Below are 19,452 nucleotides of genomic sequence, written 5' to 3' on the forward strand. Positions count from 1 at the left end.
TGTACTGGTCTGTACTGGGACAGAGTCGCGGCCCCACTGCGGCGCAGGGGGCGTGGCCTGATCTGGGGGCGTGGCCTGCCCAATGACGTCACCCGGGCGGGGCCTGCAGGGGCGGGGCCCGCGCAGCAGCGGGGCTGGGCGGGGCCTGCGGGAGGGGCGGGGCCGAGGCTGAGGGCGGGGCCCTGTTGGGAACGGGGGCGCCGGGAGAGTGGGGGTCCGTCAGAACGGGGGGCGCATTTCGGCCGGGGGGTTACGGGCGGGCTCGGGGGATTGGGGGGCTGCAGGGACCGGGGTGCACGGGGCAATGATGGGGGGCGGGCGGGCGGGGCTGCAGGGACTGCGCTGTGCCGGGGCTGCAGCTTCCGCCCCGACCCGAGCGCTGGTGGTGCGGAGTCCTCAGCGAACGCGGGGCGAGCACCCCACATCTGAGCCCAGGAAGGCCTCGGCCCCCCGGGCCATGGGCTGGAGCTGGAGTACGAGATGGTGCCGAGCACCGGGGATTCCTGCCGGGCGCGGCACCTCTCGGCTGATGAGTTCGGTGCGGCCGCGGCCGGGGAAAGGCCGTGCAAGGGGGACTGGTGTGCATCACGATCGGGGGGTATATTGGGGGTTATGGGGGTCTGAGGAGGCTTATTGGGCTCTGGAGGGGATGAGGGATTGGTGTACATCAGGGTCTGGGGCTACATGGGGAGTTATGGTGGTCTGGGGGGCTGCAGGGATTGGGGCACTTTGAGATGGCGATGTGTATGAGGGTCTGGAGGACTGTTTAGGGGTTTGGGGGTTTGTAAGGATTGGGGTGCATCAGTATGGGGGATATATTTGAGGTTATTGAGGTGAGAGGAAGCTAAAGGGGTTGGGGTACATGGGGAATTGTGGTGGGGCTGCAATGCAGGGGTCATCTGTGGATACCCTGGTGGGTATTGGGGGCTTCATGGGGTGAAGCCCTGTCTTGGTTCGACAAGACAGGAGTCTGTGAAAGAGGGCAAAGCCTCCTGTGCAATGGAGAACGGCAAACCCCCCTCCCTCTGAATTACGAGGATCTTTAAATTAAAAGGCTCTCAGGCAAAGATATGGGAGTGGGAGTAACAATTCTTTACTAGGAGAAAACTAGACAACAATTTAAAAAGGCAAATGCAATCGGTACAAACAAAACCAGTGAAAGAAAAAAAAAAAGGTCCAGAACCTGCGGGGTGCCAGTATCAGTTCTACTGGGACAATTTGCTTCCCTTGCAGTGGCTGGTGAATTGTAGCTGCAGTGGTGATCTCTAGAAGGGTATAGTTTCCCTCTGAAGATCTGGTGGCAGTGGGGCCGGTCTTCCTCTGCGCCGGGGTTGCCTCTGAGCTCCGCCGCCGTCGGCTCAACGCGCCGGCTGCTTCGCTGCGAGTGCCGCCGAAGAGAGAGCGAGAGAGAGCTGCTTCCCCAGGAATCCCGCGAAGAAAGAGAGAGAGAGCTGCTTTCCCCGGGAATCCCGCGCAGAGAGAGAGAGAGAGCTGCTTCTCTCGGAGTCCCGCGAAGAAGAGGGAGAGAGCTGCTTCCCCCCTCTGGGTGGGACCCCCTTCATTGAATCAGTCGAAGGTGTATACACAAACCATTGTCTCTGAGAGAGATAACAAAAAACCTGTCCAACCGGTTCGCCTTCGACAGATGGCAAATGGAATACAAGCTTATCTTACAACCCAGGACATTATCCACCCCTTATTCTATTTCCATCTGCACACCATGAAATCTTACACCCAGTTCTCTCTTAAGACCAAGTTTCCCTGTGGTACACAGCGGGTCTCCCCATCTTCCTGCATTACCCACCAAGTGTAACCAGGTCCTTGAGCAAAGACAATCCCACGAATGGGTTGGTCTTTGCCTGAGGTGGGATTAATCCAAACAGTTTTCCCTAAAATACCTTTCATATGTACTACAGGGACCTTATCTCCATCTACTGCGTGTAAGGGTTCTGACTGAGCAGGGCCAGCTCGATTGACAGACCCCCGGGTGTTGACCATCCAGGTTGCTTTTGCCAGGTTAATTTCCCAGTTTCTAAATGTTCCCCCACCAAGTGCCTTCAGGGTAGTCTTAAGGAGTCCGTTGCACCGTTCAACTTTGCCGGCAGCTGGAGCATGATAGGGAATATGATATATCCATTCGATACCATGTTCTCTGGCCCAGGTGTTGATAAGGCTGTTCTTGAAATGGGTGCCGTTGTCAGACTCAATTCTCTCAGGGGTGCCGTGTCTCCACAGGACTTGCTTTTCCAAGCCTAAGATGGTGTTCCGGGCAGTGGCATGAGGTACAGGGAAAGTCTCCAGCCATCCAGTGGTGGCTTCCACCATGGTCAGCACGTAGCGCTTGCCTTGGCGTGTCTGGGGCAGTGTGATATAGTCAATCTGCCAGGCCTCCCCATACTTGTACTTGGACCACCGCCCACCATACCATAGGGGCTTCACTCTCTTGGCCTGTTTGATGGCAGCACACGTCTCACAGTCATGGATAACCTGGGAAACACTGTCCATGGTTAGATCCACCCCTCGGTCTCGTGCCCACTTGTAGGTGGCATCTCTGCCCTGATGACCTGAGGCATCATGAGCCCATCGAGCCAGGAACAACTCCCCCTTATGGTGCCAATCTAAGTCTATCTTTGACACCTCTATTTTTGCTGCCTGATCTACCTGCTCGTTGTTTCGGTGCTCCTCATTAGCCCGACTTTTGGGGACATGGGCATCTACATGACGGACTTTCACCGTCAGCTTTTCCACCCGAGAGGCAATGTCTTTCCATATATCAGCAGCCCAGATTGGCTTTCCTCTACGTTGCCAGTTGGCCTTCCTCCACCTTCCCAGCCAGCCCCACAGAGCATTGGCTACCATCCATGAATCAGTATAAAGGTAGAGCTTTGGCCACTTCTCCCTTTCAGCAATGTCCAGAGCCAGCTGAACGGCCTTGAGTTCGGCGAGTTGGCTCGATCCACCTTCTCCTTCGGTAGCTTGTGCAACTTGGCGTGTGGGGCTCCATACGGCTGCTTTCCACTTCCGGTTCATCCCTACAATGCGACAGGAACCATCAGTGAAAAGAGCGTAGCAGGTCTCTTCTGCTGGTAGTTGGTTGTATGGTGGAGCCTCTTCAGCCCTTGTCACTTGTACCTGCTCCTCATCATCAGTGAGACCAAAGTTTTCACCTTCTGGCCAGTTCGTAATTATCTCCAAAATCCCAGGGCGATTCAGGTTTCCAATACGGGCGCGTTGAGTGATGAGGGCAATCCATTTGCTCCATGTGGCGTCAGTGGCATGGTGGGTAGTAGGAACCTTTCCTTTAAACATCCACCCCAGCACCGGTAGTCGGGGTGCCAGGAGGAGTTGTGTTTCTGTGCCAATTACCTCCGAGGCGGCTTGAACTCCTTCAAAGGCAGCCAAGATTTCCTTCTCTGTGGGAGTGTAGTTGGCTTCAGACCCTCTGTAACTTCGGCTCCAGAATCCCAGTGGTCGGCCTCGAGTCTCCCCAGGCACTTTCTGCCAAAGGCTCCAGGACAACCCATGGTTCCCGGCTGCAGAGTAGAGCACATTCTTGACCTCTGGTCCCGTTCTGACTGGGCCAAGGGCTACAGCATGAGCGATCTCCTGCTTGATCTGGGTGAAGGCTTGTTGCTGCTCAGGGCCCCAGTGGAAATCATTCTTCTTTCGGGTAACCAGATAAAGAGGGCTCACAATCTGGCTATACTCAGGAATGTGCATTCTCCAGAAACCTATGGCACCCAGGAAAGCTTGTGTTTCCTTTTTGCTGGTTGGTGGGGACATAGCTGTGATCTTGTTGATGACCTCAGTGGGAATCTGGCGCCGTCCATCTTGCCATTTCACTCCCAGGAACTGGATCTCTCGGGCAGGTCCCTTGACTTTGCTCTTCTTGATGGCAAAGCCAGCTTCTAGTAGTATCTGGATGATCCTCTCACCTTTCTCAAACACTTCTGCCGCTGTGCTCCCCCACACAATGATGTCATCAATGTATTGCAGGTGTTCTGGAGCCTCACCCTTTTCCAGTGCAGCCTGGATCAGTCCATGGCAGATGGTGGGGCTGTGTTTCCACCCCTGGGGCAGTCGGTTCCAGGTGTACTGCACGCCCCTCCAGGTGAAAGCAAACTGAGGCCTGCATTCTGCTGCCAGAGGAATGGAGAAAAACGCATTAGCAATATCAATGGTGGCATACCACTTTGCTGCCTTGGTCTCCAGCTCGTACTGGAGTTCCAGCATGTCCGGCACAGCAGCGCTCAGCGGTGGAGTCACTTCATTTAAGCCACGATAGTCCACAGTCAATCTCCATTCTTTGTCAGATTTGCGCACAGGCCAGATGGGGCTGTTGAAGGGTGAGTGGGTTTTGCTGACCACCCCTTGGCTCTCCAGCTCCCGAATCATTTTGTGGATGGGGATCACGGCATCTCGATCCGTCCGATACTGCCGGCGGTGCACTGTCGAGGTCGCAATTGGCACGCGTTGTTCTTCCACCCTTAGGAGTCCTACTGCAGAGGGGTTTTCTGACAGTCCAGGCAAGGTGTTCAATTGCTTAATGTCTTCTGCCTCTACAGCGGCTATTCCAAAAGCCCACCTGAGTCCCTTTGGGTCTTTGTAATATCCGTTCCGGAGGAAGTCTATGCCTAGGATACACGGAGCATCTGGGCCAGTCACTATAGGGTGTTTCTTCCACTCCTTCCCAGTCAGGCTCACCTCAGCTTCCACCAGAGTCAATTGTTGTGATCCCCCTGTCACACCAGCAATGGAAACAGGCTCTGCCCCCACATGTCCCGATGGTATCAGAGTACACTGTGCACCAGTATCAACCAAAGCATCATATTTTTGTGGCTCTGATGTGCCAGGCCATCGGATCCACACTGTCCAGAAGATCCGGTTTTCCCGTGCCTCTCCCTGGCTAGAGACAGGGCCCCTCTAACACTGGTTATCATTCCTTCCCTGGGCATACATACTAGAGGTCCCTTCAAGGGGGTCTGACAGATCGTACCCACAAGCTTGGTCACGGGAGGTTGAGGCTACCTTCACTTTGGTGGAACTCCCCCGGTTAGAGTTTCCCTCCTTGAGTTGACGGACCCGTGCTGCCAGGACAGAAGTGGGTTTCCCATCCCACCTCCCCATGTCTTCCCCATGGTCACGCAGGAAGAACCACAGATTAGCCCTTGGGGTGTACCCTCTCTCTCTAGCTGGGGATTGTTGGGTGCTGATTCTGGGGCCTGTGACTCTCACGGGTGCTGTATTAACCTTCCTTATCTCCTCCCTCATCTCCTCTTTAAACTCCTTAATCACAGCTGAGATATGAGCCTGCATTGGGCCATTAATCATACTCTCATAATTCCTAAGTTTGTTGGCAACAGAACCTATTGTCTCCCGGTGGGTGTCAGCATTGATCGTTGCAATGAAGGTGGCGTATTGAGATGGCCCAAGATTTGCCAGACTCCACAGCATTTGTCCCGTACACCTGACCTTGTCAGGATCATTATTGTGTCGTCCATCCCTCCCAAAGAGTACCTCCAATACTGCCACTTCTCTCAGCTGTTGGATCCCTTCCTCGAGGGTCTTCCAGCGCATTCTATGATGGTGCTCTTGCATTCTCTCTCTGTGGATAAACCTCTCCCTGACACTCATTAAGAGCCGCTCCCAGAGAGAAAGGGACCCTGGTTCCCTTACAAAAACCTGATTTATACCTGAGTCCTGGGTCAAGGGTCCCAAGTTCCTTGCCTCACCACCGTCCAGCTGCACGCCTGTACCCATAAGATCCCAAACCCGGAGTAGCCAGGTAGCATAAGCCTCACGCCCTCGTCGCACAATGTCTTTATGCAGATTGCGAAGACTTTCGTACGTCAGGGACTCGGTGATGATAGCAATCTCTGGGTCCCCTGTGGGTTGTGAGGTTCCTCCATTCCTGTCCCTATCTGCAGGGTGCTCTGCTTTCACCTTAGACTTCCTTGTTTCTACCGGGGCCACTGCTGCTGACCGTGACTGCCTTTGTGGTTCAGCTGGAACCTGGACAGTTGTAACATCTGTGGGTTCCACAGCTGTACTATTAGACTGTCCCTCCTCAAGGCAAAGGGCCGGTTTCTCACCAGCTGGGGAAATGCACTCCTTCAGCATCTCTCGTATCTCCTTAACCAGAACCCTCACCCAATCTGGGCGGTTCATTTCTGAGGTGGGCTGTGGGGCAGGGTCAGGCTCTGGAGCAGCAGCATCTCGAGTCTGTGGTGTAGGTGTGAGGGTAGTTATCCAGGTTAATCTTCCCTTATCTCTGAATGCTAAATATAACAGGACTATCAGCAACACCACCCATTGTATGGTATCATTAGCACTTATAAAGGATCTTAACCCTTTGAGAACTGGTGGAGCAGACCCAAAAAGATGGTTAAAAGGTTGAGAGAAAGTTTGCCCAGGTGCTATTTCCTCGCAGTAGGTACCGTTATTAAAGTAACCCCAAAAACATACAGTTAACGTGTGATAGCTATGAATCCATGTACCTGCCTTCCAGAGGAAATTAAAGATCCATGAATTCCTCACCCAATTAACCCAGAAGCCAAACTTGATAACAGACACCGTAGCCTTAGTTATAGGACCCATTTTTAGATAAGGGTCTGCAAATGGGAAAAGTATAGCTACGATCACATGCCACCCAAACCAAGGTAAACTAGACCACATGGTGATGCTGAAGATGTTTTTACACACAACAAAACCAAATTACTTAAGAACTGTTAATCCTTTTTCCCTCTCAATGCCCTCGTGCCCCACGTTGGGCGCCAAATTCTGTCTTGGTTCGACAAGACAGGAGTCTGTGAAAGAGGGCAAAGCCTCCTGTGCAATGGAGAACGGCAAACCCCCCTCCCTCTGAATTACGAGGATCTTTAAATTAAAAGGCTCTCAGGCAAAGATATGGGAGTGGGAGTAACAATTCTTTACTAGGAGAAAACTAGACAACAATTTAAAAAGGCAAATGCAATCGGTACAAACAAAACCAGTGAAAGAAAAAAAAAAAGGTCCAGAACCTGCGGGGTGCCAGTATCAGTTCTACTGGGACAATTTGCTTCCCTTGCAGTGGCTGGTGAATTGTAGCTGCAGTGGTGATCTCTAGAAGGGTATAGTTTCCCTCTGAAGATCTGGTGGCAGTGGGGCCGGTCTTCCTCTGCGCCGGGGTTGCCTCTGAGCTCCGCCGCCGTCGGCTCAACGCGCCGGCTGCTTCGCTGCGAGTGCCGCCGAAGAGAGAGCGAGAGAGAGCTGCTTCCCCAGGAATCCCGCGAAGAAAGAGAGAGAGAGCTGCTTTCCCCGGGAATCCCGCGCAGAGAGAGAGAGAGAGCTGCTTCTCTCGGAGTCCCGCGAAGAAGAGGGAGAGAGCTGCTTCCCCCCTCTGGGTGGGACCCCCTTCATTGAATCAGTCGAAGGTGTATACACAAACCATTGTCTCTGAGAGAGATAACAAAAAACCTGTCCAACCGGTTCGCCTTCGACAGATGGCAAATGGAATACAAGCTTATCTTACAACCCAGGACAAGCCCTTCTCACCCTGCCCCCCACCTTCCCCAGGTGTTCTGGAGACAGACATCACCCTCGTCCCCATCATCATCCTCACGTTACTCATCAGCGAGCAGCTGGGGGAGATCTGAGCTTCAAGGGGGTCTGGGGGAGGCAGTGCTATGAGAGATCCTGTGCTCACCCCTCCAGTCCCCCCAGACCTGTCTAGGGTGGCAGCCGCTCCACACCACCTGAAGAGGCTCATGGTGGCTGCCAGCATGGAGCATGAAGGGGGAGCCTGTGGGGCTATGGGCAGGTTTGTGGGGTCCAGCAGCAGCTGCAGGGACTGGAGAGCATCGGGCTCTGGGGAAGTTACATTGGGATTTGGGGGATCTTCAGAGACTGGGAGGTTCAAGGTCCAAGTGGCATATTGAGATTTGATGGGGCTGGGGGTTCTGGGTGGGTTTGGGGGCCTTTCCCAGCAAAGTATAGGGGGTATGGGGGAGCACAGGGGCACTTTGAAGTCATGGGAGTTAATGAGGGGCTTGGGGGAGTACAGGAGGTGTAGGGGTGCACAGACCCTCGTGTCGGGGATGTGATGAAGGGGGGTGCCCAGCCCTCCCCATACCCCCATGCTGGCTGCTCCCTCCACCCCATCAGCTTCCTCATCTTCCTCCTCGTGCTCATCCTGCTGGGCAAGTGCTTTTCCATCACAGGTACCACGGAGGGTATGGGGAGGTGATTGGGGAGCACGGGGGCAGCTGTGGGTCACTATGGGGCAGTCAGGGGTCCCTATAGAACATTTGCAGGGGGTCTGTGGGGTAGTTTGGGGGTCTCTATGGGGCACCCAGAGGGTTGTTGCTTTCAGAGACCACATCAGACTGGGGAACTCCATCCAGCTCTCCATGAACGTCACCCTGTACAGTGTCACCCATATCACCCTGCTCGCCTACAAGGCCCAGGTGAGACCCCTACACCCACCTGTATTTTTGCTGTATATAGAGGGTTTGTGGGTATTTGGGGGGTATTTTGGGATGGAGGGGCAGTTCTTTGCCCACAAGGAGGTACATTTTGGGGGGCAGTTCTTTGACCACCATGAGGTGCTTTATAATTGAGGTTCAGGTGAGACCCATGTGCCCAGCTGTATTTGGGGAATATGGGAGGCATTTGAAGGGATATGGGGTATTTGGATGGTGTTTGCTTTGTGGAGTTTGTCTTTGGGGGGAGAGGCAGTTTTTTGATCCTGGTCGGGTGATGCACCCCTACAAGTCACCTGTGGGGCACAGGCTCATTGTGCTGCAGTTCAGGGCCTTCAGCTGGTTGTGCAGTGCCATTTCCATCACTGTCACCATGGTCCTTGAGCACCGCTACTTCTACCTGCCCTTCCTGGGGGCTTATGCCCTCTGGTGACTCTTGGGGTACCTGGAGGACACCTGAGGTCTCTCACACAAGGGTCTCTCAAGGGGGTCTCATGAGGGTCTCACAGGGGTGTCACAAGGGTAAGTCTCATAGAAGTCTCAAAGTGTTCTTGCAGGCAGAAAACTCTTTAAGGAAAAATGCCACTCAGTTTCCACTGGGCGAGTCCTCAGGCAGAATTGAAGGGCTGATGTTACTTCAGACCCTCTGGAAGGAACCTCCAGGTCATATTTACAAGAGGCGAGCAACAAGTACCATGATCAGAGCTGGAGGGGCCCTGGCTCCAGCCAGGTGTGGGAAAAGGACAATGGGGTCTGTTGGATTGTGTGGATCCATGGCCTGGCACAGCAGAGCCACAGGAGCAGCCTTAGTTGACATGGGTGGATAATGTACCCTGATGCCATCATGCAGGGGCAGAATCCATCGCTGTTTCTGGGATGACAGGGGGGTCCCAACAGGGACTATACTGGGGGCTGAAGTGCTCCTGACTGGGCATGAGTGACAGAAAAATGCAGTTGTTACTGGCCTAGAGGCTCCGTGTATCCTGGGCATACGTCACCTCAGGAGAGGTATTTCAAAAACCCAAAAGGACACCGCCGGGCTTTGGGAGAGCTGCTGTGGATAAAGAAGAACTTTAGACAGCTGAATCTCTTGTTTGGTCTTTCAGAGGACCCTTCTGCTGTGGGACTGCTGAGGGTTGAAGAACAGCAGGTACTGATGGCCAGCCCAGCAGTGTCCCATCGGCAACATGGCACCAAGTGGAACTTCAGGAGGCTGTCCATGAGCTGATCCGGGCGCTGGAGAGCTGGGCGTGCTCAGCAAGACTCGCTCACCCCTCAGTAGCCCCACATGGCCCCTGCCTGAGTCCCGTGGAGAGTGGACACTGGCAGCGGACTGTCATGGCCTGAATGAAGTCCCACCATCACTGAGTGCTGCCATGCTGGACGTGTTGGAACTTCAGCGTGAGCTGGAGTCCAAGGCAGCAAAGTGGTGCCACAGCAGAGAAAGCTTTTGAGAAAGAGGATAAGGTGATTCAGATCCTCCTGAAGGCTGGTTTTGCCATAAAACAGAGTAAAGTCAAGTGACCTGCCCAAGAAATTCAGTTTTTAGAAGTAAAATAGCAAGATGGACATTGTCAGATTCCAGCGGATGTGGTCAACAAAATAGCAGCCATATCCCCACTGACCCACAGGAAGGAAACACAGGCTTTCCTGGCACTGTGGTATTTTGGAATATGCATATTCCAGGTTACAGTCAGATTGTAAACCCTCTCTATCATATGACAGACATCGAAGAAGATTGATTTCAAGTGGGGTCCTTCACAGCAACAAGCTTTTGAACAAATTAAAGAGGAGATTCTTCCTTACAGTAGCCGTTGGGGCAGTCAGGAGAGGACAAGGTATGGAAAAAATGCTCCACACTGCAGCCAGGGAGAATGGTCCACCCTGGAGCCTCCAGCAGAAGGGACCTGGGGAAGTTGGAGGACCACCCTATGGTTCTTGAGTCTGGGATACAAAGGATCTGAGGCCAGCTATACCCATACAGCACTCTGCAGCTTATGAGGAGGTTCCATCTGTTTCAGAAGGGACTGGCACTGAAGCACAGCTCCCACTGGCACCCGACTGCCAGTGCTGGGATGGGATGTTCAAAGGGAATGATATCTTGGAAGTCATTACAAACTGGCCCTGTGGCAAAATTTTCAGATTATCATCAGAAGGGGAAGAGGTGAAGGTGGCACGTGCTAGGGAGGCCCTGACTACCAGGAAATGAAAAGCGTCACTCTCATGTTCCTGATGGTTCCTGCCATATTGTAGGGATGCATCAAAAATGGAAAGCTGCTGTGTGGAGTCCTACTCCATTAACCCCTTTGCCTCCTAAGAGATAAAAAAAAGGGAAAACAATACAAAAAGGTGACTGTCACTAGGCTATACTTGCCACCTTGGTGTGTCAGAAAAAACTCTTCAGAGGAGGTTTCACTGATTAGACTGGTCCTCAAAGCTTCGAGGGTTGTCGGCCACCCCCAGAGAAATCCCCCAGAAAATTGGGGTTTTTCTCTCTGATAGTGATTTAGAATCCAGAGGAGATCCAATGGAGATGCTTCCAAAAGGCTCAGTAAAGCCTCAAGGTCAGGGCCCAGTTGTGCATCAATTGAAAATGTGGGTGTTAGAGTAGTGGTTGCTGCTGCCTATAATCTGTCTCCTGCGGAAAAGCAAGTTGAGATAACCTTCAGTCAATGCAGTCAGACCCTCAATTAGCACCCACCACAGCTGGCTCAGTGACAGAGGCAAGAAAGGCTCTTTTTGCAGGGTTTTATTTCAGTGGAGGATATCACATGTGGCTGAAGGGAGCTCAGCGAGATAAAAGAGGGGGACCATGTGGAAGAGACAGCTTGAGAAGGGGAAGGGGTGGGGGACAGGGCTAAGGGCTGGGCAGAGGGGTTTGGTCTCCAGGGAAAGGGGGGTGGCCACCAGGGCTACCGATCCTGTGAGGGGACAGGGAAAGGAGAAACCAGGGGAAGTTGCACAGGGGAAGTTGACACAGAGACTCAAATGCGAGACTGCTTTTCCCCCCAGGAGGACTGGCTCTGTGGTGAGCAGTTACTGCTGTTGCCAGGGCTGAGGACTTGGGAGTGAGGTGGGAGAGTTCATGGGATGCTACATGCTACATGGCAACTTATGGAAGCCACTGAAGGACAAGGTGGCTCCAGGCACGTTACAGAGCTTAAAGCCTAAAGCCGTCTAGCTAGCTTTGGACATGGCTGAATGAGAGAAATGGCCAACTCTACCTCAGCACTGACTCATGGATGGTGGCAAGTGCTCTGTGGGGTGGTTGGAACAATGGAAAAAGGACAATTGGCAGCACAAGGGAAACCCGTTGGGGCTGCTGGGCTGGGGCAGGACATCACTGCCCAGGGGACAAGCTGGTTGTGAAAGTCCCTCCTGTGGGTGCTCACGTACCCAAGAGTCGGGCACTGAAGAGCATCATAGCAATGGACAAGGGGATGGGGCTGCCAGGATTAAAGTGTCCCAGGTGGGTCTGGACTGGCCACACTTGGCTGAGTTATTTCTGGCTCAGTGGGCCCACGATGCCTCAGGTAGCCAGTGTTTCAGGGGCAGATGAGAGGCTGTCCGGGCGAAGTAAAGACCTTCCTGTCCTGGAACATTTTGTGTGGGAGCAATCCGTGGATGGATCCAAATTTTGAGCTTAGCGCCAAATTTAGGAGGTTGGGCTCAGAAAGTGAATGAAAGCACATTTCCTTGGGAGGAGAAACACCTAGTCTTACTGTTAGTGCTGCAGATGATTGTTGGCCCAGGAAAGGAAAAGGCAAACAAGACCTATCTCTCCAGACACCTATTCTGTTGGAGAAATCCTTGGACATATTCGTTAGTAGAGATGGTTTCCAAATTCCTCATATGTGCTCCTGAAAGGGAATGACAATATTTTTCCTTGGAAAATAAAGCACTAGTCACAGTGTTTTAGGATGAAAACGTTTTGCTGGCGTTCACCTCCACCTGGCAGATGATCATCTGCAGCACTGTCAGTCGGACAAGGTGTTTCCCTTCACAAGAATAGGTGCTGTTATTCACGTTGAAGAACCTAGCTGCAGCATTTGGAGCTGAGTTCCAGTATTGAATACATCTAGGGCTCTAGACATTGCTCTCACACCAAACAGACTAGGGCAGGAAACTCTTGCTGGCATTTTCCTCCCCTCTCCAGTTTATAATCTGAGGCTAGCTGCTTTCCTTCCCATGTAAAAGCACTGTCATTCCATTTCAGGAGTCAAAACTTTTGTAAACCACCTCCAATATCAAATATGTCCAAGGATTGCTGCCAAACAAAGACTCCAGGACAGAAAGGTTTTGCTGACTTGTCTCTCTACTAGGCAGATGATCATCTGTGGCACCAACATTAGGACTGGGAGTTTCATTTTCTAGGAAAGGTACTGTCATTCACTTGGAGGGCCTGGGTTCTGGCATTTGGATTCAAGCTCCAATATTGAATGTCTAAGGATTGCTGCCACACAAAGCATGTGAGAACAGAAAGCTGTTGCTGGCTTTTACCTTCACTTTGCAGTCATGTGAACACCACCAGCAGGACTATGTGTTTGCCTTCCCAAAGAAAGGTACTGTCATTCATGTCCAGGAGCACAGTTACAGCATTTGGAGCCACACACCAATACTAAATACTTCCAGTGGATGTCTAACACAGGACGATCCAGAGCAGAAAGGTCTTTGTGGCCTTTACCTCCCCTGAGAAGCATATCTGCGCTAGAAACAGTGGGTTATGTCCTTTCCTTCCTGTAGAAAATCACTTTATTCCTCTTCAGGAGTCCACCATCTTACTTTGGATACAACTTTCCAACATGACATATATCCAAGGATTGCTCTCACACAGTATGTGCCAGGTCAGAAAATTATTACTGAATTCTACCTCCCTGGGCAGCATGTAATCTGCACGTTGAACCCTGGGCCTAGGGGCTTTCCTTCCCCTGTAAAAGTGTTTCAATCATCTTTAAGGAGCTCATCCACTGAAATCTGGATACCACCTCCAGCACTGAAAACATCCAAGGATTGCTCCCACACAAAATGTGGACAGACAGTGTGTTAGCATTCAGGAACACACATAATCACGGGATATGATCATCTGCAGGTGCTTTTATTGAGAACTCTGGCAATCAGGGGTACAGACCCAAATCTGACTCCAACATGGCTTTTGAGCTTAATGTATTTTATATTCTATCGTTATATAATCTACATATTAATTATTAAAATTATATTGTTCTGTTGTATACATTGACATGAGTTTCTCATGATCTTTCTGAGGCCACTTACCACAGTTTCTCATAATTATTCTTATGATTAAACAGTAATTATATTTAATTACTAAACAATCATCACATCTAACAGTCATATCATTTATCATGTACTAGCTACACAGGTGCAGTTCTAGCAAGGTACAAATCCTTCATGTACCTAGGACATTTATTTTTTTTTTCAGGGCCTACAAAGCTTAATTTTCCTTTTAACCCTAAATCCCCTTGATTTTAAAACCCTTTTACTATCAAGATCAGTGAAAGCTTTCTGATCTGGCAGTTTTTGTATGAGAGTCATCTCTGGGCACATATAATATGGGAGGTGGTATCCACATTTGAATAATCGCTTCTGGATGAGAATGAGAGTTCTTTTCTGTAGGAAGGAAAGCACGTGGCCCCAGTGTTTGTGGTGCTGATGAGAGGCTGCACAGGGGAGCCAGGGAACGCCAGCCAAGACCTCTCTATCGTGGCACCTTTTAGTGGGATCCATCCTTGGACATAATAATGGAAGTGTTACCTAATTTGGGTAATGGGTAAAATCCCTGGTCATACTCAATTAATTGCACTTACAACTGACAAGCACGTGTGGTGTAGAATGCATGTACTAAGTTACCTTACTTCCTAGCTTAAATAAAAGAAGTAATTCTACCTTGTGGGTTGAATTTGTTAATTTAAACTTGTTAAATTTGTTTCCTGCTGGCAGGGATTGCTCCTGCAATAAGGATAAGCTGTCCTTTGATGGTTAACTTGATCCTCATTGGGGGTGTGCTGGGATTGTTGCTGATACCATTCCTGGATAGAAACAGTATGTGTCTCCTGGACAGGTTACCCCTTAGTGGCTCAAGTTGTTTAATCACTCAGAATAATGACAAAAGTCCTTTTTCCAACTCAGAATCCCCCTGTTCCATCTCTTTTAATGCGGTTGAGTTGAATGGTGAATATTTCTTTGGTCTTTCATGGTGCTAGGCCTTGATATCCTTCAGGAGGAATCTCAACCTCTATTTTATGAAGTGCTTGCCCACTGCTGTTGCTGCTTCCAGTGTTTTCAGCGGGGTCTTCTGCAATGGCAATGTCAACAGCAAACACTGGCTAAACACTGGCAAGTTCTATGAGACTGGAGTGTGTTAAAATGATCACTGTCCACTGTCTCAGACAGGAGAGATAGAAGTGGGACTGAGTGGTAGTTCCTTTCTTCTCTTAACCTGTCACCACCCCATCAATGCCCAGGCACATGGGTGCTTATATTGTGGCTGTTAGGTTTACAGCATTGGCTACGTCAGCTGTTAGTGGGGACAAACTGGTCAGAACTTCCGAAATTCCACTTCTCCCTGCAGCAGAAATCCAGCACGGGGATACTAGCAGTGCTTGGACCAGGGGTGCAGGTGCCACATGGAGTCAGCACAGTCTCTGGACTCCTTTTAGGCTTTGGGCCAATGTTCAAACATTAACGTTGAGTCCCTGCCATCAGGCAGACAACAGATTTGATTGTTCAGAATATCAGATTTGACTGTTCAAAACACCGCAATATTGTCATTGTGATCCTTGATTGCAAAGCAAGTAGCCAATATCCACATCTCATCCAGGACCTATAAATTAACCTTAGCAGCTTGGTAGATAATATTTGCTCCTTTTAGTAAAGTAATTTTGACACTTGGCATCCGAGTCACACACCCAGCTTCTCGGCATCCTGCTTTGTTAGTGCTGAATGCTGTGTTCCTGTATCTGTTAGAAATGTAATTAGTCATTGGCAAGAGCCAGTGTGAATGTGGATGTGTGGGTCATTAGTACGTATGTATTGATGGGGTTTGTATTGATGTATTGATAGAGATTAGTACATATGTATTGATGGGGTTTGTATTGATGTATTGATAGGGATTAGTACATATGTATTGATGGGGTTTTGTATTGATGTATTGATAGGGATTAGTACATATGTATTGATGGGGTTCCACTTACTGCATTTCAGTCTCACTTGGCTTGTGCCTGGGATGCTTCTGCCAGTCAGCCACCTGAATGGACTCTGCACAACACAGGGGGAATTGGGAGCTTGCTTAAGCATCACCTTTACCATTTCTTTCAGTTTTCATATTTTCTCCTTTTCCTTCTGGAAATGTTTCTGCAAATGTTCAATTCAGTAACGGGGATAAATCAGGTTACCTCTCAAGTCTAGTTTCTCTCTTCTATACTTTTCCCTATTCAAATTCTCAAATAATTGTCTTTCTTTACACTCTGCCGAAGAAATTTGGGTCCTGAGATGATCTTTCTCAGTCATAAGTTTGTCCACTTGGATTCTCAGTTTTTCTCCAGTCTCCATCTCAGAAGCCAGTGGTGACTTTGATACCTCATTTTTTGTGTGAGTCTTATTTTTGGTGAGCCTCCTTAACTGCAGCCGGCAGCACCCAACTCGCTGAGGATGGCAAAAGTTGTTTCTGAGACTCCAATTAACAACATTAGCCTGTGGGGCCATAGTAATTATAGGTCTCTCAGGAGTTCCAACTCCCACATCAGCATTTTATCCTGCTTGTGGCAAGGGAGTGCTGATATGCAGATGAAAATTGCAACTTTACAATTTTAATAAAGATTTGTTGGGAAAGGGTAATTTTATTTTTTTTTTCTAGGGCTGGGCACACACCAGGATTTCCCTTGCTGCAGGGATCTCTCTTTAAAGGGCATGAGCGCCCCTTGGGGATTCTCGATCTTTTCTTTATCTTGCACTAATTTACATATATATATAGAATCTTAGAATAGGTTCATGCATATTCATTCTGTTGATTTTGCCTTACAATTTACAGTTGGCCCTTTGTACAGAGAACTCTCTAATTCCTTTGTCTCTTTTTTCAGACTTCTTTTTCTCTTAGTTTTAGAGTTCAAGGGGCCCCTCTTATCTCTTCACCTTGGAGATTACATTCTTTTCTCCTTGGCTGGGACAGTTTTACAAGCACAGCAAAGTTAACAGACTAAACAGCATATTTCACTCATGTTAGCAAGCCACTATGCAGTACACTTCACCTAAAGCCAGATGGATTTTCTACCCTGTTAAATCTTACTCTGTTTCAGTGCGATTTTCCTTTTCCCCTAGCACTATATCCTCCAGAACAGTAGTGGATTTATTTATTTTATTTATCACTTTATTTTTTTTTATTTAATTTATCAATTTATTTAAGTTATTTTTTACTTATTTATTTAATCACTTTATTTATTTTATTTATTTTTTTTTATTACTTTAAGTTATTTTATTTATTTATTTATTTTATTTATCACTTTAAGTTATTTATTTTATTTATTTATTTATTTATTTTATTTATCACTTCTCGAGAAATCCCTTTCTGCATTCCATCGTGCACTGGGACCCCGGTGCTCCCTTTTGGGCACTCCACTTCCTTGCTGCCATTCTAATCTCCTGATTGTTGCTCTCTTTACTGACTGTTCAGTAAAGAAAAAATAATAAAAAAATCCTTCTGATGTCAAATGTACATAGTAAATCACTAATGGGCACTTACTAATTCAAAAATTTACATTAAAATAATTTACTTATCATCTTAAGGAAAGGGGGGAATGAGACAGAATGAACAGTGTAGAAATCCATTTGGATTTAAGTAAAATGTGCCACTTTGAGCTTGCTAAATGTGCTGTTTAGTCTAATAACTGCAGCACTTGCAAAACTACCCTGGCTAAAGAAAATTAATGCAAATTTCCACACTAAAAGATAAGAGGTAAGAAAGACTCCTCAGACCTTAAAACAAACAAAGCAAAGTGACCAAGAGTTCTTTTTGTACTTTCTGACATATACCTGAGTATAACTAGCTATAAGTATAATGTGAAATCAGCAGAGGTGAGGGCTCCTGGGCGCCGGGGTCCCCATGGCAGGGGGCTCAGCTGTCTCTGTATACACAGATGCAGGCAGATAATCACGAAAAGCTGCTCTCACCTGGAATGAGCAAGGACCATGGAATCATAACATTTTAGAGGGACAGAAATCAGACACTTTGCAGACTTTAGAACTTTTAGCTATTGTTTGTGCATTTTGTCGATGGATGCATGACCCTATAAATGTTGTGTCTGATTCCTTGTATGCAGTTGGAGTAGCACAGCGTATTGAAGATGCATTGCTGCGAGAAGTACAGAATCAATGCCTGATTCCACTTTCTGCACAATTGCAATCAGCTATTAGACAAAGATCTTCTCCATATGCTGTTTTTCACATCAGGAGTCACAAGTGGATGGAAGGATTAGGGGAGGGCAATGCTTGTGCTGATCAGCTGGTATCAGTGACTGTACCCATGGAGAATTCTACAAAAGCATGCAATGCTCATGCCTCATTTCATCAGAATGCAAAAGGGCAACGATGTTGCTTTGATATTACCATGGAGGAAGCCCGAGGAATTGTCAGAGCATGTCCAGACTGTAGTCATCACAATGGACCAGGTCTTGGCCTGGGGGTAAATCCCCGAGGTCCAGGCCCCACTGAGTTGTGGCAAATGGACGTGACTCATGTGAATGAATTTGGGCATTTACGTTATGTCCATGTGGTCATTGACACCTACAGTCACTTCATTTGGGCCTCCCCACAAGCTGGAGAGAAAGCAGTTCATGTTATTCAACATTTAACACTGTGCTTTGCTATCTTAGGGGTACCTAGAGTTATTAAAACAGATAATGGTCCTGCATAAGTAGGGAAGAAAGTTAATTGCTTTTGGCAGCAATGGGGTGTTAAGCATATTACAGGAATACCACACTCTCCCACAGGACAAGCTATAGTAGAAAGGGAAAACCAAACTCTAAAACAGTATCTTGCAAAATTTAAGATAATTACTGATCCTCAGGAAAGATTGGGAAAAGCATTGTTTACTTTAAATCATCTTTGTATATTTGGTGTTCATGATATGCCACCTGCCTAGGTACATGGGATACTTGCAAAACAAGGTGTTGATAAGCCAATGACCGTAATGCATAGGCATCCTGCTACAGGGATATGGTCAGGACCACCACCTGTAAATGATATGGGTAGAGGTCATATGTGTGTGTCTACACCTACAGGGCCCTTGTGGGTTCCCAGGAAGTGGACACGTCCTGTTTCAACACGGCTGCCAACACCTCTGCCGAAGACCGAAGACTCCACAGACGACGACTTCGGCTTGAGCCTATTCTACAGGAAATAAATTATGTTCTAAGGAACAAAATTATACTTTTGACTCTGATACTGTCAATTTTGTTGCAAGCTAATGCTTGGGCTCCTGCACAACCAAGAACAAACATATGGGTTACTTTAGCTAAGCTGACAAATCGGAGTGCTGTCTGTCTCTATCCTCACCTGGAAATCCATTCTCTACCTGTCTGGTAGGGATACCTGTTGACAATTGGCCTTGCCCTCAGAACACACCATCTTGTAAGGTGACAAATCCCCAAAATAATGTGGATAATTGGGATTCTTGGGTTCCTCACCTTCCCCCTGCTCCTCTTGAACCACAAGAGTTAGAGCTTTTGGGATCAATTCAAGCTGATGCATGCATTGTTTTTAATTGGACTGGTATGGAGCAACAAAATCCTGACAAGTATCCGGCATCAGTAAATTCCAGTCTCCCAATATATAGAAATTCTTCCTATTGGTGTAATTACACTTCAGCACATGTTTCAGTTTCTTCCAGTTCTCCACTGCAGCTACCTGCTGGGTACTTTCTCATCTGTGGAGATTGTGCCTGGTCTGGTATCCCTTCTAAACTCAAAAGAGGTCCTCGCAAAAT

At 48.7% G+C, this 19,452-nt stretch overlaps 1 long non-coding RNA gene across 1 annotated transcript; it reads left to right on the plus strand.

The window, feature by feature from the left end:
- The first annotated feature begins 7,658 nt into the window (after positions 1-7,658).
- LOC146764531 (uncharacterized) lies at positions 7,659-10,760 on the plus strand. The gene is made up of 2 exons (XR_014950726.1): positions 7,659-8,444; positions 9,566-10,760. It is a non-coding gene; the product is annotated as an uncharacterized LOC146764531 (long non-coding RNA).
- The last annotated feature ends 8,692 nt before the right edge of the window (positions 10,761-19,452 follow it).

The sequence above is a fragment of the Lonchura striata genome, chromosome 33 (genome assembly GCF_050655825.1).
Source record: "Lonchura striata isolate lonStrDom1 chromosome 33, ASM5065582v1, whole genome shotgun sequence".
Classification (NCBI taxonomy): Eukaryota; Metazoa; Chordata; class Aves; order Passeriformes; family Estrildidae; genus Lonchura; species Lonchura striata.